Source organism: Triturus cristatus, chromosome 5_2, assembly GCF_964204655.1.
Source record: "Triturus cristatus chromosome 5_2, aTriCri1.1, whole genome shotgun sequence".
NCBI classification, from domain to species: domain Eukaryota; kingdom Metazoa; phylum Chordata; class Amphibia; order Caudata; family Salamandridae; genus Triturus; species Triturus cristatus.
The window spans coordinates 186,077,392-186,095,402 of record NC_140588.1 but is presented as its reverse complement, the minus strand read 5'-3'; positions in this window follow the sequence as shown (position 1 = coordinate 186,095,402).

Here is an 18,011-nt window from a genome sequence, read left to right as displayed (position 1 = left end):
TGAAAAAACCATAGGTTTCAGGGGTGTTATAGTTAGCTGGACTTTTCACTTGTACAAAACCATTGAAATTCCCCCGTTATAGTTAGTTCAGCTAACTATAACTCGCGCGCCCGTAATGCACTGCTGATGACGTCACATATTACATCACTCATGACATGGTCAGTGACATCACTCATGACATCACTGATGACATCTCAAATGACATCACTGATGACATCACTGATGACATCATCCTTGTGATAGAGTGGCAGACCTCCTCTCACCCTAATATAACCTTTGATACACACATTCAAAAATAGAGACTAAAATTTTCAAAACAATGGACATACCAATACCAGTTACAACAACCTCTTCAGTAATTCTAAGATCCACATACACATCCACTCATTCACCAACAGTCCTATACAGTCACTCATACATGTACTCACTCATCATATGTACTCATGCACCTATACATCCTGTTACACAATGCCACTCATCCATAGAGTTACTCACACACATAGTCACTCATGCTAATAAAGAATCAAACATATATTTACTTGCATATACAGTTATACACACACCACCATACTTACTTCTACGGAAACTTACACATACTTAGTCTTTTAAACAATCACTTATAGAAACACATACTTATTCATACAGGAACTCTTTCAATCTCTCACTCTCACATATACTCACATATATACACCAATAGTCACATATACTAGTTTAAAACATATGTAGTTACTCATAAAGACACTATTGAGACAGTCATTCACTCACTAACACACCCATACACACACTCATCCACCCATACAGTCCTGCACACATGCTGTGTTCAACACATACAAACAGTGAGTCACTCATTCATGCACCTATGCACTACGTAATACCCCCCACCGAACCATGCAGACACTCAGACTGATACTCAAAAAACCAACTAATAACCTATATAGACACCCATGTAGCTACTCACCAACCCATGCAGCCACTTATACACAAAGTGAGAGACTGATACAGATATTTACATATTTAAACATTACTCACTAAGCCATGTATTCACTATGATACACTTAATCAGTCAGTTACACAATCAATTTTTCAAAAACAAATCATCCATTTAGACACTTATATACCCATTTATTCTTCCATCGACCTTGAGATATACATATATAAAACATATTTAATTTTCAGAAAAACACACATTCACTGGATGATGTCATCAGTGATGTCATCAGTGATGTCATTTGAGATGTCATCAGTGATGTCATGAGTGGTGTCACTGACCATGTCATGAGTGATGTAATATGTGACGTCATCAGCAGTGCATTGCGGGCGCGCGAGTTATAGTTAGCTGAACTAACTATAACGGGGGAATTTCAATGGTTTTGTACAAGTGAAAAGTCCAGCTAACTATAACACCCCTGAAACCTATGGTTTTTTCAGTGAATATATATATATATATATGTGTGTGTGTGTGCGCACTGAAAACAAACAAACAAAATGGCGGCCGACACTTCCTGATTTCGACCGATTCGAACGTTGACTAACATGTAACCACCAATCAGAATTACGCTCGCGCACGTTAGGGTGCTCGCACGGTGCGCGCACGGTGCGCGCACAGTACGCGCTTATAGATATTTATATGCTTTTAAATGCTATTTTCTCAGGAACTACTGAACAGATTGACACCAGACCTGCAAAAGGCACTTCCCTGACCTGAGGACTACCGCTCTGCCAAATTTCAAGTAATTCTGTTCAGCCGTTCGGGCTGTACCTTCGACTAAAGGTCCTATGGGAAAATGCATGGGGAAAACGTGTTTTGGGACCCCCCTTTTTTTCTCGGCCCCCACCTGACGAATCGCCCCGAGACTTTCAGGGTAGGAGCTGAGCGGAGCGCCCCATTAGTTTTGAAAATTTCGCGAGGATTCGTCAACCGGCACCAAAGTTATTCAAAAATGAATTTTCAGATTTCCTATGGAAACACGGTCCTAACTATAACTATCTACTGGCGACCACCAGTAGATTATATATATATATATATATATATATATATATATATACATATATATATATATATATATATGCGAAGAGAATCCCTGCAGTCCCAGCAGGAAAGACGAGCCACTCCGGTTTTGCAGTTTAGGTATTACGGGTTTATTTTGCAGCAGAAAAACGACGCGTTTCGATCTCAGCCGAGATCTTGGTCACATGACCTTGAATAAGTTCCACATATATTTAAAGGTGCAGCGTGCATGGTGACATAGAAAAAATACTATGATAAGTCAATTCGTTTTGTTCAATTCATTTTAAACAGAGAAAAACTAAATAATATAAATGTTAATGTCACAATATGTTAGAAATGTTCCACTGTGTACGTTATAATGGACATTGACGATAAATTGAGTAAATGTATAGTACATATTCCCTACGACCAGAGTGAGTGGCACTTTCTTATGTATCTGTAGATTATATTGTGTGTCAGGTGCCCATGCCTTGTGGCATCTAAAGTTTAAGTGATTAGGGTGTAGTACCCTGTTGTTCGACCCCTCATCTTACTAAATTTGTGGGTCTAGTTCTCATGTGTGGGTGGTATGGTGCTCCTATTGGTGATGGTCATTGCTATAAGATCATAACGCTAACATGGTCAGTAGTAATATAGAGATGACAGTCAAATGAACATGCTGAATCTCATGTTGCGTTACCCATCTGTCAGAAAAATGAAAGAACATAGGAATGTTAGAGACAAAATTACTTGTATTATTGTTTGCACCTCCCCTTAACCCATAACAACATAATTCTTCATTTATCACAAGGCAATAAAATTAAGGCATTTGGACATTCTACTAAGTTTCATGTGATGTAAAAGAACAGTGCATCAGTATCACATTGAAAGTAGGGAATATCAAGTGCAGTAAAAAAAATTTGAGATTTAAAACTGAACAATACGCAAATCAAACAAATATGAAAATAAGTGAGGTTAAAATGAAAAACTCTTATAATTATACTGAAGTAGGAACTAATGGATTGGTTGACGGGAAGCGTCTAGGTGTTATAAATGTAAGTATAATTCTTCATCGTTGTTCATACCTATGGGAAACATACTGCCGGCAAGCAAAATTAATCTTGACTCAAGTTTCCATAAAGCCTGTGCTCTGTTTCCTCCTCTAGGATGTTTGGGGATTGTCGCTAGACCGAAGTATTTGCCCTTGGTCCAGTCGCCCTCATGTACCTCATTAAAATGTCGAGATGTACTGTAACTGAAGTCGCGGTTGGTGACCGCTCTCCAGTGTTCCAAGATTCTCTTCTTTACTGGGAATGTGGTTGAGCCTACATACCATTCCACAGGGACAGGTAATGGCATAGACTACAAAGTCTGTCCCACATGTTGTTGGTTTAGTGATTCTCCATTTTCTTTTTGACCTCTGCAGTGTCACTTCCTTTACATTCTCACTATGGCTGCAGGCTTTGCATTTACTGCATTTGTAAAAGCCTTCCCTTTGTTCTAGCCAAGTTTTCTTGTTTGTCTTTAGGTGACTGTTTACCAGAATGTCCTTAAGGGACGAGGTTTTTCTATAAGTGACTGCAGGTGACTGCCCTAGCTTTTTTTCAAGTAACGGATCCTGTGTACGGATGTGCCATCTTTTCTTAAGAACATTTCTTAATTCATCTGCCTGTGTGCTGTAGGTAGTGATAAACCTTACTGGTGTAGCCACATTATCTGATTTGTTGGGAGTCTTTGGGGGAGTAAATAAGGCGTCACTGCAGTTAACAGAGTCCGCTTTTGTGATACCTCTACAAAGCATCTTAATCGGGTACCCCCTGTTCTTAAATCTCCTGACCATATCTTGTTTGTTTTTCTCATACGAGATTTCTGTGCTACAATATATATATGCTGGACACTTCGTCTAACACCATCCATATAGCAGGAACAGACGAATACGGACCTAAAAGTAGGTGCAAAGTTTTTATTAGATCCCCTGCACTGCTGCCATGATGCGTTTTGGCCTGCAAGAGGCCTTGATCACATGACGCGCATGAGGAGTGCTTCCGTATTTATTAAAGTGAAAGTGCATAACTCGTGACACCACGCACAGCGCGGTCATGAACATGTAGGAGATCTTGAAAATACATCAGTAGTGCAAACAGCCATTCAATAATCACAATTTCTGATTTGAATATATACCAGCAGTAAAAATCATTAAATATTTACAATTTATATAAATATTAAAATGAGGAAAAGTAGTTAAAAATCTCGAATAAAAACCTTCACATAAAAGTTTCTATTACAAAATATACCACAAATCAATACTAATGCCAGTCAGTAATGGAAGTACAATGGAATGAGAATTATTTCTGCAAGTGCATATTGAAACATGTCCCATATCTTAAATCGATTACTGCAACCTTGTATTGTGCTGTTAAACCAAGGTGTCACCACAGTCTGCTGTTATGGTTACCAAATAAAGTACTAATGCATGTACGTTCCGCTCAAGTAGGCAAATTACATCCCTCTATGTCTTGCTGACGAAAGTGCTAGTGCTAAAAAAGTGCCATTCTAAATAACCAATTATGGTTGTTAAAGTGCTTAGTGCTAATGTATAATAAAATTTTCAGAGGCAGATCTGTAGAATGTACAATCTAGAAATTGGTGCAAAAAGGAGTTTGGATAACTATAGTCAAGTAAAAAAAGTCCTCACTGGAGTTGAGGCCGTGTGGCGTCTTGGTATCCAACTCCGTCTAAGGGGTAGGACAGTGTCCACTACAAAATATCTCAAATGGTCTAGATTATTGCAGTGGGAATCCCTAAAATGTCTGGCAACCGGGTTGGATGCATCGCTATTGTTGATCGCCCTTATTTGTTGGAGTATTCTCTTGTGAACCTGCAGTTTTGTACTACCTACCCACTGCAGACCACATGAACACTCCAGCACATACACCGTTACTCGGTTTTACATGTGAGCATCTTGGTGATGGGAACTTAATCAACCAAAAAGGGGGTTATGTAAGATGCTTTACTTATCCCATACCTACAAGCTTTGCAAGAAGGGCATTTAACAAATCCCTCTCTGGAATTTAACCAGGTTTTTGTGGTGGTTAGTTCTGGGCTGCTCTTAACCAGGGTATCGCACATAGAGGGGGCTTTCCGAAAGGCTATACTTGGATGTATGTATATATATATATATATATATATATATATACACACACATACATATATATATTCACTGAAAAAACCATAGGTTTCAGAGACGTTATAGTTAGCTGGACATTTCACTCGTAAAAAACCAATGAAATTCCCCCGTTATAGTTAGTTAAGCTAACTATAACTCGCGCACCCGCAATCCACTGCTGATGACGTCACATATAACATCACTCATGACATGGTCACTGACATCACATATAACATCACTCATGACATCTCAAATGACATCACTGATGACGATGACATCATCCAGTGAATGTGTGTTTTTCTGAAAATTAAATATGTTTTCTATATGTATATCTCAAGGTCGATGGAAGAATAAATGGGTATATAAGTGTCTAAATGGATGATTTGTTTTAGAAAAATTGATTGTGTAACTGACTGATTAAGTGTATCATAGTGAATACATGGCTTAGTGAGTAATGTTTAAATATGTAAATATCTGTATCAGTCTATCACTTTGTGTATAAGTGGCTGCATGGGTTGGTGAGTAGCTACATGAGTGTCCATATAGGTTATTAGTTGTTTTTTTGAGTATCAGTCTGAGTGTCTGCATGGTTCGGTGGGGGGTATTACCTAGTGCATAGGTGCATGAATGAGTGACTCACTGTTTGTATGTGTTGAAGACAGCATGTGTGCAGGACTGTATGGGTGGATGAGTGTGTGTATGGGTGTGTTAGTGAGTGATAGACTGTCTCAATAGTGTCTTTATGAGTAACTACATATGTTTTAAACTAGTATATGTGACTATTGGTGTATATAAGTGAGTATATGTGAGAGTGAGAGATTGAAAGAGTTCCTGTATGAATAAGTATGTGTTTCTATAAGTGATTGTTTAAAAGACTAAGTATGTGTAAGTTTCCGTAGAAGTAAGTGTGGTGGTGTGTGTATAGCTGTATATGCAAGTAAATGGATGTTTGATTCTTTATTAGCATGAGTGACTATGTGTGTGAGGAACTCTATGGATGAGTGGCATTGTGTAACAGGATGTACAGGTGTATGAGTACATATGAGTGAGTACATGTATGAGTGACTGTATAGGACTGTTGGTGAATGAGTGGATGTGTATGTGTATCTTACAATTACTGAATAGGTTGTTGTAACTGATATTGGTAGGTCCATTGTTTTGAAAATTGTAGTCTCTATTTTTGAATGTGTGTATCAAAGGTTATATTAGGGTGAGAGGAGGTCTGCCACTCTATCACAAGGATGATGTCATCAGTGATGTCATCAGTGATGTCATTTGAGATGTCATCAGTGATGTCATGAGTGATGTCAGTGACCATGTCATGAGTGATGTTATATGTGACGTCATCAGCAGTGGATTGCGGGTGCGCGAGTTATAGTTAGCTTAACTAAACTATAACGGGGGAATTTCATTGGTTTTTTACGAGTGAAATGTCCAGCTAACTATAACGTCTGTGAAACCTATGGTTTTTTCAGTGAATTTGCAAGGTTTTTAAAATGCTAATTCCTAACTATAACGTATGTGAAACCCATGGTTTTTTCAGTGAATTTGTATGGTTTTTTAAATGCTAATTCTTATATTTAACGTGTGTGAAATTTTTTTTTTTTTTTTCTTTTTGCAAGGTTTTTTACATCTTTTTTTTTTACTTTATATTCTCTTTAAACACTATGGTAAAATTTTAAAAATTCTGCAATATATAATTTTTCACCTTTTTTTAACCAAATAGGTAAGATATAGTAGTATAACATAGGGAATCTTTTTTTCCATTTTTTTTTTTTTTTTTACGTGCGCGTACGGTAAGCTTACCATAAGCGCACGTTTTGCTTTATGTACGTAATATTTCATTTTTTGCCATTCTACTGAAAGACACCTTCAGAGTGCATCCAGATCTCCTTGAAAGATGTTCACAGTGAGGATTGTAGGTCACAGCTATGTCTTCTGGAGTGAAGATTTTGCAGCAAAAAGAGGTATGGTGAGAGACCTTGCTTTGCCAAATGTAGACATTAAATGGATTGGTCAGAGAGGGTTAAAGTGGCACCAATTAATGCCTTTGGTGAAAACCTTTCTACATCTCCCACACCCTAACCTTATTATTGTGCACTGTGGTGGAAATGTCCTAGGCACTTTAACTGGTGTAGGTCTGGAAATGCTTATTAAGGACACCTTTGTGCAATTGATGTCGCTTTTTCCTCATTCTGCCTTTGTATATTCTAACATATGCCAAAGGCAAAAGTGGAACTGGTCCAACCAATTTTGTCCGCAGATTGACAAAGCAAGAAAGCACGTCAACAAATCTGTTTCTGCTTTCCTCAGAGACTATGGTATGGGTTCTATATACCACAACAACTTGCGTTACAACATGCAAGACATTTATAGAGGAGACGGTGTACATTTCAATGATGAAGGGAACAGAGTCTTCCTCTTAAACTTTAGACTCTGCATCGGTACTTACTTGTAGGTACCAAAAAACACTCAATGAACACAACGGCTCTTTTTAGAGCCCCCTAATATCTTATCACTTTTCTTCTTTTTTTGTTATTTTCTACCGTACGCGTACGGTAAGCTTACCGTACGCGCACCCCGCGATTTTTAAAAAAAACATTTAAATGTATTTTTCATACTTTTATGGCCTTCTCGGACCCCCTGACAAACGCTAGGGGGTCTGCAACTCTCTTCGTTGCCCCCTTTCCATGTTCTCCTCCTTTTTTTTTTTTATCAGTGTGAGGCACACAAAATGGAGGCCGACACTTCCTCATTTCGGCCGATTCGAATGTTTACAGTCATGTAACCACCAATCAGAATTGAGCTCGCGCATGGCACCGTGCGCGTATGGTAAGCTTACCGTAAGCGCTCGGAGCGCGCCCATAGATATATATATTGATTCAAATGCTATTTTCTCAGCAAATACTGAACACATTTACACCAGACCTACAAAAGGCACATCCCTGACCTGAGGACTACCTCTTTGCCAAATTTCAAGTAATTCTGTTCAGCCATTCGGGCTGCAGCTTGGACTAAAGGTCCTATGGAAAAATGCATGGGGAAAACGCGTTTTGGGCCCCCCCCTTTTTCTCAGCCCCCACTTGACGAATCCCCCCGAGACCTTCAGGGAAGGAGCGGAGCGGAGCGCCCCACCTATTTTGAAAATTTTGCGAGGATTCGTCAATCGGCGCCAAAGTTATTCAAAATAGAATGTTGCGGATTTCCTATGGAAACACGGTCCTAACTATAACTACCTACTGGCGACCGCCAGTAGGTAATATATATATATATACATACATACATATATGTGTGTGTGTGTATGTATATTTATATTAGGTTAATAGTAAATCATCATAAACTTTATTTTGGTTTGCAAAAACCATAAAAGTAAGCAGAATACAATATTTTAAAATCACATAAAACACATAGGAGCCCATTACGATCTCAGTCGGAAAGCCTCCGACCTTAGGTCGGAGCCTTTCAAAGCGAGATCGCCAGTTCCAATTCCGACCGGCTGATTACAATATAGCCGGTCGGAATTGAAATCCACAGATCATTCTGGCTGGATTCCGACAGAAGCTGGCCTGTAATCCATATGGACGGCATTTCACGCCATCCAGATTATGATGCACAGTTTCCTACAGGCTTTCCATGCCGGGCTTTCCGACATGGAAATCCTGTCAGAAAGTGTGTTTGGGTGCCCCTAGCAGGGCCCACTTCTGTTTGTGGTCACTGTTTGGGGTCCAAGATGTGCCCCCTCATGGATCCCTGCACCTTGTGGCAGGCACCTGGAGGTGCTTGCTATGGGGTGCCGGAATGAACACAATCTCTTATTTCTTCATGGGAGCTTGTGTTACAGCGGGTTTACGGACGAAACACAAGCTCCCATAGAGAAATGGGAGAATGCGACCGCTCAGTATGCTGTCACATCATAATCATGCAGTCACAACGGTCCGACCATCATCGTAATAAGCCCCTTAGTGTTTGTTCAATACTGTAACAGAAATGTTTCAAAACGTTTCACAGTTTTAATACATTTATCCACCTCTTCCTATCAGTTTTAAAACAATTAAAATCATAAAGAGCATGTGCAACAATCATAGCCCAACATGTTATTTAGCATGGGTCGGTAAAGATTATACAGCAGCCAGAATCTTAGAAGATAGGTTGTAACCCAGATTCCTATTGCCTATATGAAAATAGGTGTACTTCTGTCTCGTATGGCAAGATCTTAAAGAAAAAAAAAGTAATAAGCCAGCATAGGTTTTTGTCACTATGAGCAGAGTGCCTGAAGTGCACAAATATGATAGAAAAATGCATAGTTGGAGCAGATAGATATTAGTAGTAGGCATGGGTTATAGAAGATAAATTGTTAATCCCAATCCTAGTACCTGTATGTAAATCAGTATACTTTCGAGTAAGATGACAAAGTGCATAGTTGGAACTGATAACAAAAAAAAAGCCCTATGGAACATTAAACAAGATAGAGTAGATATCTAGAGATGGCAAAAACGAGTTGTTCACTGGTGTCACTCCTCATGAGCCTAGAAGCCTCCCAAAAATGAGTTATGCCAAAAAGCCTACAGACTGGGGCAATATACCTTTTTCTTGGTGACAGGTATCCTGGGCAAAAAAACTGGAAATGTGTCTCTGAATTCAAAGTCATTGGGCAAAATGGACAGTAAATAAAAGAAATAGAGTCCTGGGCCCATTTGGATGTAAATGTTTTAAGGGGAAGGTTTCCAGATTTGAACCGGATATAAAAGTTTTTAGCATAACTGGGACTAATCCTATCTAAATAAGGCTAAAACCGAGGGCTACATTTGTGCTGGAGAAATTTAGCAATAAGGCCCTCCTTCTTTTGGCCATTCCAAAGTTGGAATAACGTGCAGTCCCAAAAGATACGCTTCACTCTTTTCACTGTGTATTTATGCATTTCCAATGGAGTGTGCCAAATGTCTTCCATTTTAGTAAAAGTGCAAAGAATGTTGATCTTACTAAGCCATGGGGTACAATCCCTTCTGTCTAGCTCAATGAGTTCATTTAGGGTGTGGCGATAAGGGGCTAGTTCAGCTGTTGTCCAAATTTGTATCCAATATGTCAACATCTTTAGGGATACTACAGAGTCAACCTTATTCAGTGCCAAGTCAAAACAAATAGGAACCAGAAGGGTGCTTGAGGGCAAATTAAGCCTAAATCTAATACATTTGTTTCAGCAAGAACCAATGGGGATGTATCTGCATTGTCCCATAGCTCTGCGCCATAGGTTGCCCCAGCCAGGGCTGTGGACCTATAACCTTCAAGCATTGGAGATATTGTCCCGCTAGAGGTAACCTTGAACTTCCTCAGGATAGCGGCCTCTCTATGTTGCACTATGGATTTGCTTTTCTTTACCTATGACCCCCATGAGCTATTCTCGTCCAATCTGACACATAAGTAATCAAAACTTTTAACTTGTTCTATATGGTCAACCTTGACATACATCTTGCCTCTAAAAGAGCAGTGAGGCCTAATCGCCATAAATTTGGATATTGAGGTGTTTATCCCCAGTCCTCTGGCTGCAGAAAAAGAAGCTTGTCCAAAAGGACCTAAAGCCCTATTGATGTTCTAGAACCAAAAGCGTGTCATCTGCGAACATAAGTACAGGAGTACTGATGCCTGCTGATTTCAGCGTTACAACAAACAAATGATGGACAGAATGCTGACAATGCAGACATTCTCCCCCAGTCAAGAGATCTGGGTTAAATCCATCGTTCTTTTGCCCACTACGCCACCCCAGTTTAGACATGGCCATATGCAAATCAGTCTTGACCCTGTGCCTCATGGGAACAGTCCAGCCCGAACTGCCAAGCCATGTCTTCCCTGGACCGGAATCAAGCATCCTAGGACCGGTTTCTGGCTATCAGCCGTCATCAGCCAGGATAGCTTGACTCCAGTGGCGTAGTGAGCACGGGTCCCACGTCTGGGAATACCCATCCCACTTAGGGCGAAAAGAGTTACAACAAACAAATGATGGACGGAATGCTGACAATGCAGACATTCTCCCCCAGTCAAGAGATCTGGGTTAAATCCATCGTTCTTTTGCCCACTACGCCACCCCAGTTTAGACATGGCCATATGCAAATCAGTCTTGACCCTGTGCCTCATGGGAACAGTCCAGCCCGAACTGCCAAGCCAAGTCTTCCCTGGACCGGAATCAAGCATCCTAGGACCGGTTTCTGGCTATCAGCCGTCATCAGCCAGGATAGCTTGACTCCAGTGGCGTAGTGAGCACGGGTCCCACGTCTGGGAATACCCATTCCACTTAGGGCGAAAAGCGTTACAACAAACAAATGATGGACGGAATGCTGACAATGCAGACATTCTCCCCCAGTCAAGAGATCTGGGTTAAACCCATCGTTCTTTTGCCCACTACGCCACCCCAGTTTAGACATGGCCATATGCAAATCAGTCTTGACCCTGTGCCTCATGGGAACAGTCCAGCCCGAACTGCCAAGCCATGTCTTCCCTGGACCGGAATCAAGCATCCTAGGACCGGTTTCTGGCTATCAGCCGTCATCAGCCAGGATAGCTTGACTCCAGTGGCATAGTGAGCACGGGTCCCGCGTCTGGGAATACCCATTCCACTTAGGGCGAAAAGCGTTACAACAAACAAATGATGGACGGAATGCTGACAATGCAGACATTCTCCCCCAGTCAAGAGATCTGGGTTAAATCCATCGTTCTTTTGCCCACTACGCCACCCCAGTTTAGACATGGCCATATGCAAATCAGTCTTGACCCTGTGCCTCATGGGAACAGTCCAGCCCGAACTGCCAAGCCATGTCTTCCCTGGACCGGAATCAAGCATCCTAGGACCGGTTTCTGGCTATCAGCCGTCATCAGCCAGGATAGCTTGACTCCAGTGGCGTAGTGAGCACGGGTCCCACGTCTGGGAATACCCATCCCACTTAGGGCGAAAAGTGTTACAACAAACAAATGATGGACGGAATGCTGACAATGCAGACATTCTCCCCCAGTCAAGAGATCTGGGTTAAATCCATCGTTCTTTTGCCCACTACGCCACCCCAGTTTAGACATGGCCATATGCAAATCAGTCTTGACCCTGTGCCTCATGGGAACAGTCCAGCCCGAACTGCCAAGCCATGTCTTCCCTGGACCGGAATCAAGCATCCCAGGACCGGTTTCTGGCTATCAGCCGTCATCAGCCAGGATAGCTTGACTCCAGTGGCGTAGTGAGCACGGGTCCCACGTCTGGGAATACCCATCCCACTTAGGGCGAAAAGCGTTACAACAAACAAATGATGGATGGAATGCTGACAATGCAGACATTCCGTCCATCATTTGTTTATTGTAATGCTGATTTCAGGGCATCGTGATTGCAATTAACAAGACAATCTACTACACCGTTGATGTATAAACTTAACAGTTTGGGGGCTATGACACACCCCTGCCTAACACCATGCTTAGTTGAAATTGTTGATGTAAGATCATAGTCCTTGTGCCACCTTACCTTTGCGTAAGTGTCCAGGCGAAGGCTAAGTAGAATTCTGAATAAATCACCAGAGATGCCATAGTTCGTAGGAACCCTCAAGTGGTTTTCCCTAGGGACGAGGTCAAAAGCGGTATTCAAATCCATGAAGGCCACATATAGGTGGTCCCACTTCAGGTCAACATATTTCCAACATATCTTCTTGAAGTGGAACACCTGGGCCAATGTATTGACCCTGGCACTGAACCCTGCCTGGAAGTCTGAAAGAATATGATGGCCTAGGTTACACTCCAAGAGCTTTGAATGGACATGCCTACAGAAGATTTTTTGACTAATATTGATCAAACTGATCGGCCTGTAGTTAGTTGGAATGTCCCGATTCCCCTTTTTGAAGATAGGGACAATATTGCACCCCCCCAAGAGTAGAGAATATCTTTGTCTCTCAGAATTGCATTGCTAAGAATGTTTATGTATGAGACCCAGCCAGACGGTTGGGACAGGTACAAGTTCCAGGGGATTCCATCCGGCCCTGGAGCTTTATCTCTTTTCATCTGGTGCAGGGCCTGTTCATTTTCAGCCAGCCCAAGGCCATGGTAGACTCTGACGCCTAATTACACGCCCCTCACGCTGCCGGTACGTTACTTATTCCCATATTAAAAGTGCTGCACCAGCTGCACAAGGGTCTTGTAAATAAGCCTCTTTGTCTTTACTATTCAAAGTCTCTGTCTGGACGATTATCATTTCACTATCGGAGGGCAGAGGGGCTATGACCCGTCCCTTGTAGAGCTCAGAAAAATGAGCCATCCACAGTTCTAGTTGTACAACAGCATCAGGTTGGATATCTGAGGAGGGACTCCCATAAGCATGATCTTCCAGAACGCCCTTGTATTTTGTTTTGAAGTGATACAGTGAGGTTGTCCCACTGAGCTTCATCCCATGATTTTGGCATGTGAGAGAAACAAGCGTATAGGATTTCCTTGAGCCCTTTTTCTCCCTGCGATTCCTATTCTTTAGGGCTTTAAAGAGCTGTTGTTTAGCTGGTCTGCATTCTGGGGTAAACCAGCTAGAATGAGTACTGGGGGAGTGGCCCCTCTACCCTTGTTTGGTGAAGTGTTGTTTCAACTGAACTGACAGCTCACAGTGAAGGCCAACGAAGACAGTGAATGTTTCATCTGTTCCTTCAAAAAGGCTCAAAAGTTTTAAACAGCTCTGGTAGATGAGCACAAGGTTATGTAATTGTTGAAAATCGAGGCCCATTTTACATTGTGGCAGTTAGTGGATAGCATGGTAGAAGTTTGTGACGTATTTTGTGTTATTGGATTATTTATGAAAAAAGTGTAATGGAACGGTGCACAGAGTGCTTTGTGGTCCTGATCCGCTCCTGGCACCACCTCCATGTCCAACACATGGGACCAAATCCTGGTACCAAAGAAAATATAATCAATATTACTAGAGTACTTGCCTCTTTTAAAGGTGGTTGCGCAAGAAGTATCAGAGACTGTGCGGCCATTTAATGCCCTAAGCCTGCGTGTTATGAAAAATATCCGTTTATTTGTTCAGCAACACTTGTTTGCTTGTGCCGGAGATTGGCTGTTAGCAAAGGCACGCCACTTGCCTCACCCTCTTTGCTGCTTGAAGCAAGCATGGGTTCCCTGAACACAATAGTTGTGTTACAATCACCGGCCACAATTTTAAAACAGGAAGGGTGTAGTTGATCAAGCACTAGGGACGGTTGGTCAATGGGGCTTAGTTATCTGGGGAAGAGTGGATGTAAACGTTATTAATGGCAATCTGTCTGTTCTTATGAGGGCTATCACAAGTAATTACAATTCCCCAAAAATATTTACAGTTAGTTGAAATAATCTTGGCACTATCGAACATGTCCGTTCTTGAGTAGACTAACAATCCACCAGATGCTCTGCTGGTCTTTGATGGTATGGCATTCAATTTAAAGGAAAAGTATCCTGTTGTAAATGTTGGTTCCTTTGCCCAGGTTTCTTGCAAAAGGATAATGTGATGGGGATCAATAAATGAATCCCATTCAGGATCGTTACATTTATCTCTTATGCCTGCAATGTTCTTGACAATAGTTTAATGGATTCATGAACACGAATGCTCAGCATCGTGAGAGGATTAGTGAAAGCTCCAGGATGGGTTGCCGTTCCTAGTATGGATGAAGGGAAAACCTGAGACGGAAGCCCGTTGCCACTAAGTTCTGTGCCTTACCTGCCCGAAAATGGAGAAGAGGGTTTGCAGGATGGACTTTTTGGTTCCTTATGGCTTTGACACAAAGGCTCTGTGGGGACTTGAGGAAACAATCTACTTCGGATAGATCACTGGTGCAAATGAAAGGGTGTTTCGCCCAGTCGGGGCGTGCAGGATTCTGCTGTTGAGTGCTATTAGATAGGAGGCACTACGAGGGATTTACCAATAGTCTAATATTTGAGCTAATGTTGGTCCTGAATCTATGCTCTAAGGCAATGAGTCCTTCTACAAGTTTGTGGTTAGCAACACAAACATGTATTTAATCAAAAGGTTATGATTATTAGTGTGTCAGAGTACATCTAAGAGGTCTTCCCTGATTATCGTGGGGAGCAGTTTTTCCCTCATTAGAGTGCTCCGGAAGATTCTTCCGATGCTACCAATCCAGGCCAGAGCTCAAGTAGTAAGAAGTGTTATTTTGAGTCGTTTGGACTATTGCAACGCTTTGCTGCTGGAGTCTCCAAGGTACCTGATTGGGAGACTCCAGAGAATCCAGATCGTGGCAGCAAAGCTTGCTATACTGAGACCACGATGGTCATCAGCATCTCAGGCTTTGGTGGAGCTGCATTGGCTCCCTGTATTACAGAGGATACAATTTAAATCCCTCTGTATTGTTTTTAAGGCGCTGCACAGGCTTGGGCCCAAACCGCTGCAGAGCAAATTTGGCTGGTATGTTCCCACCCGTAGCCTTCGCTTCTCTTCAGCTAACCTGGTCAAAATACCCAGGATTAAAAGAGCAAAATCGGGGAGAAAGAGCCTTCAGCATTGCAGCAGCGCGGTTATGGAATGGCCTTCCCACATACCTGAGGCAGGTGTAGGACCTGCTGTTGTTTCGTAAGAAAATAAAAACGTGGCTCTTTCCTACAGTTTAAGCATTTTTAAACACAGTTGACTCCATTGCAGCATTCATGGTGGTAATGTACATGTATCTCAGCGCCAAGATGCCCGTAGGGTCACAGTTCGCTTTATAAGTAAGGATAACTTAACTTTATCAAGCTGCAACCTCGTATTTTATTAAACCAGTGGGAACTTTTGTTGATCAGAGATTTGTGTGTTTCTTTGGTGCCCTCTGGAAGTTTAGGGACATTTATCATGTAAATGTCAGATTTTGTAGAAAAGTGTTCCCATCGAGTCTAGCCAGTGAGTTTTGGGTGGATGTACTAGCTCTGGTGTGGCATACCCAGATCTCTTGACTGGGGGTGAGTGATGGAAAGCCTTCAGCAATCCATCCATCATCTTTGTGCTTGCTATGTTTGCATTAAGTGGCTAGTAGTATGCCCAGACGTTGGTCCCTTGCTCGCTGTGCCACTGGATTCAAGCTAGCCTTGCTGATGAGGGGTGATACCCCGAAACAGGTCCCAAGATGCTTGTTTCTGGTCCAGGGAGGACCTGGCATGGCAGGTAGGCTGGATTGTTCCCACGGGGAGAAGGATCAAGACTGATTTGCATATGGCTAGGTCAAAAAATGGGGTGACATAGGGGGCATATGTACGTAGCCTAATACCGGTCGGTAACGGCCGATTTTCGGTAATTATACCATTACCGACCGGTATTTAGGCTTTTGCAATGTAGGGGGCACATTACAGGATTCGGTATTTACCGAATCAGTAAAATTACCGAATCGGTAATTTTACCGATTCGGTAAATACCGAATCCTGTAATGATATGTAGGGGGAGTGTGTGGGTGTTGTGGGGATTCGTTATTTACCACCAACTAAAAGTTTGTGGTAAATGACGAATAGGTGAAAAAAAGCATTTTTGTGCACGTTTAAGTGTGCAATGTGGCAGACATACATGCCCTTAGGGCATGTATGTGTGCCACATGTGCACACATGCAGGAATCAGGGGTGCAACAGGGTGTCACTGTGACACCCTGCCACCCTTGATTGTGCTCCCCCCATTACCGAATCGGTATTTACCGATTCGGTAATGGTAACTGGCTTCAAGGGATGCATTATTACCGAATCGGTAAATACCGGTTCTAAAATACCGAATTTTACCGATTCGGTAATAATTACCGAATTATTATCTACATAACATTTACCACTTCATAAATACCGAATCGGTAACATTCGGTATTTATGAAGTGGTAAATGTTGGGCTACCTACATAAGGCCCATAATGAGCAAAAAAACAATGGATTATACACAGATCTCTTGACTGGGAGTGAGTGGTTGAAAAGTTTCAGCTCTCCATCCTTCATCTTGTTGTGTTTGACAAGTTGGAGGGAGCAGTCAATGATGGGATCATGCAATTGAAGCCAAAGGATCCCTACAACAGCGCCACAAGTAGGTGTGTCTATGATACCAAAGATCAAGTATGCCCATTCTCACATACTAAAGATAATGGAATTGTTTGATATACAATCATCCTGGAAGAGAGCCCCGGAGCCATCCATGGCTCTAACATGCTCTGGCTCATTTTTCCTAACCTGTGGAATATGTGAAGAATAGGCCAAAGCTAGATCGAAGAAGAATCTGCCTGTTGAGGTGAAATGATAAGGGTGAGTGGTATCATTAAATGTCATGGAACCTTATGTGAAGTATGGAGGGGGTCAGTTCAAGAACTACACCTGACTGATTGACCCCTGTACCAGCCTGGCTTTCTAGTTTTCCTGCACCATGTCAGATGTTGAGGCACTAGTCTTCCGAATTCCCTTTGGTTTGGTGGTGCATTGTCATGCAAAATACCCTGCCTTACTGCAATACAAACACAGGTTTAGTTTCTTTCTACTTTCTTTTTCCTCGGCAGTCAGAGGACCGCGCAAGACCCCAATCTCCCTGGGTTCTGTACCACCCAGTTCATTTTCTGCCAGCCCAAAGGCCATGGTAGACTCTGAGGCCTAATTACACGCCTCTCACGCTGCGAGTAAGTCACTTTTTCCCATATTAAAAGTGCTGCACTGGCTGCACAAGCGGCTTGTAAATAAGCCTCTTTGTCTTTACTATTCAAAGTCTCTGTCTGGACGATTATCATTTCACCATCGGAGGGCAGAGGGGCTATGACCCGTCCCTTGTAGAGCTCAGAAAAATGAGCCATCCACAGTTCTAGTTGTACAACAGCATCAGGTTAGATATCTGAGGAGCGACTCCCATTAGCATGATCTTCCAGAATGCCCTTGT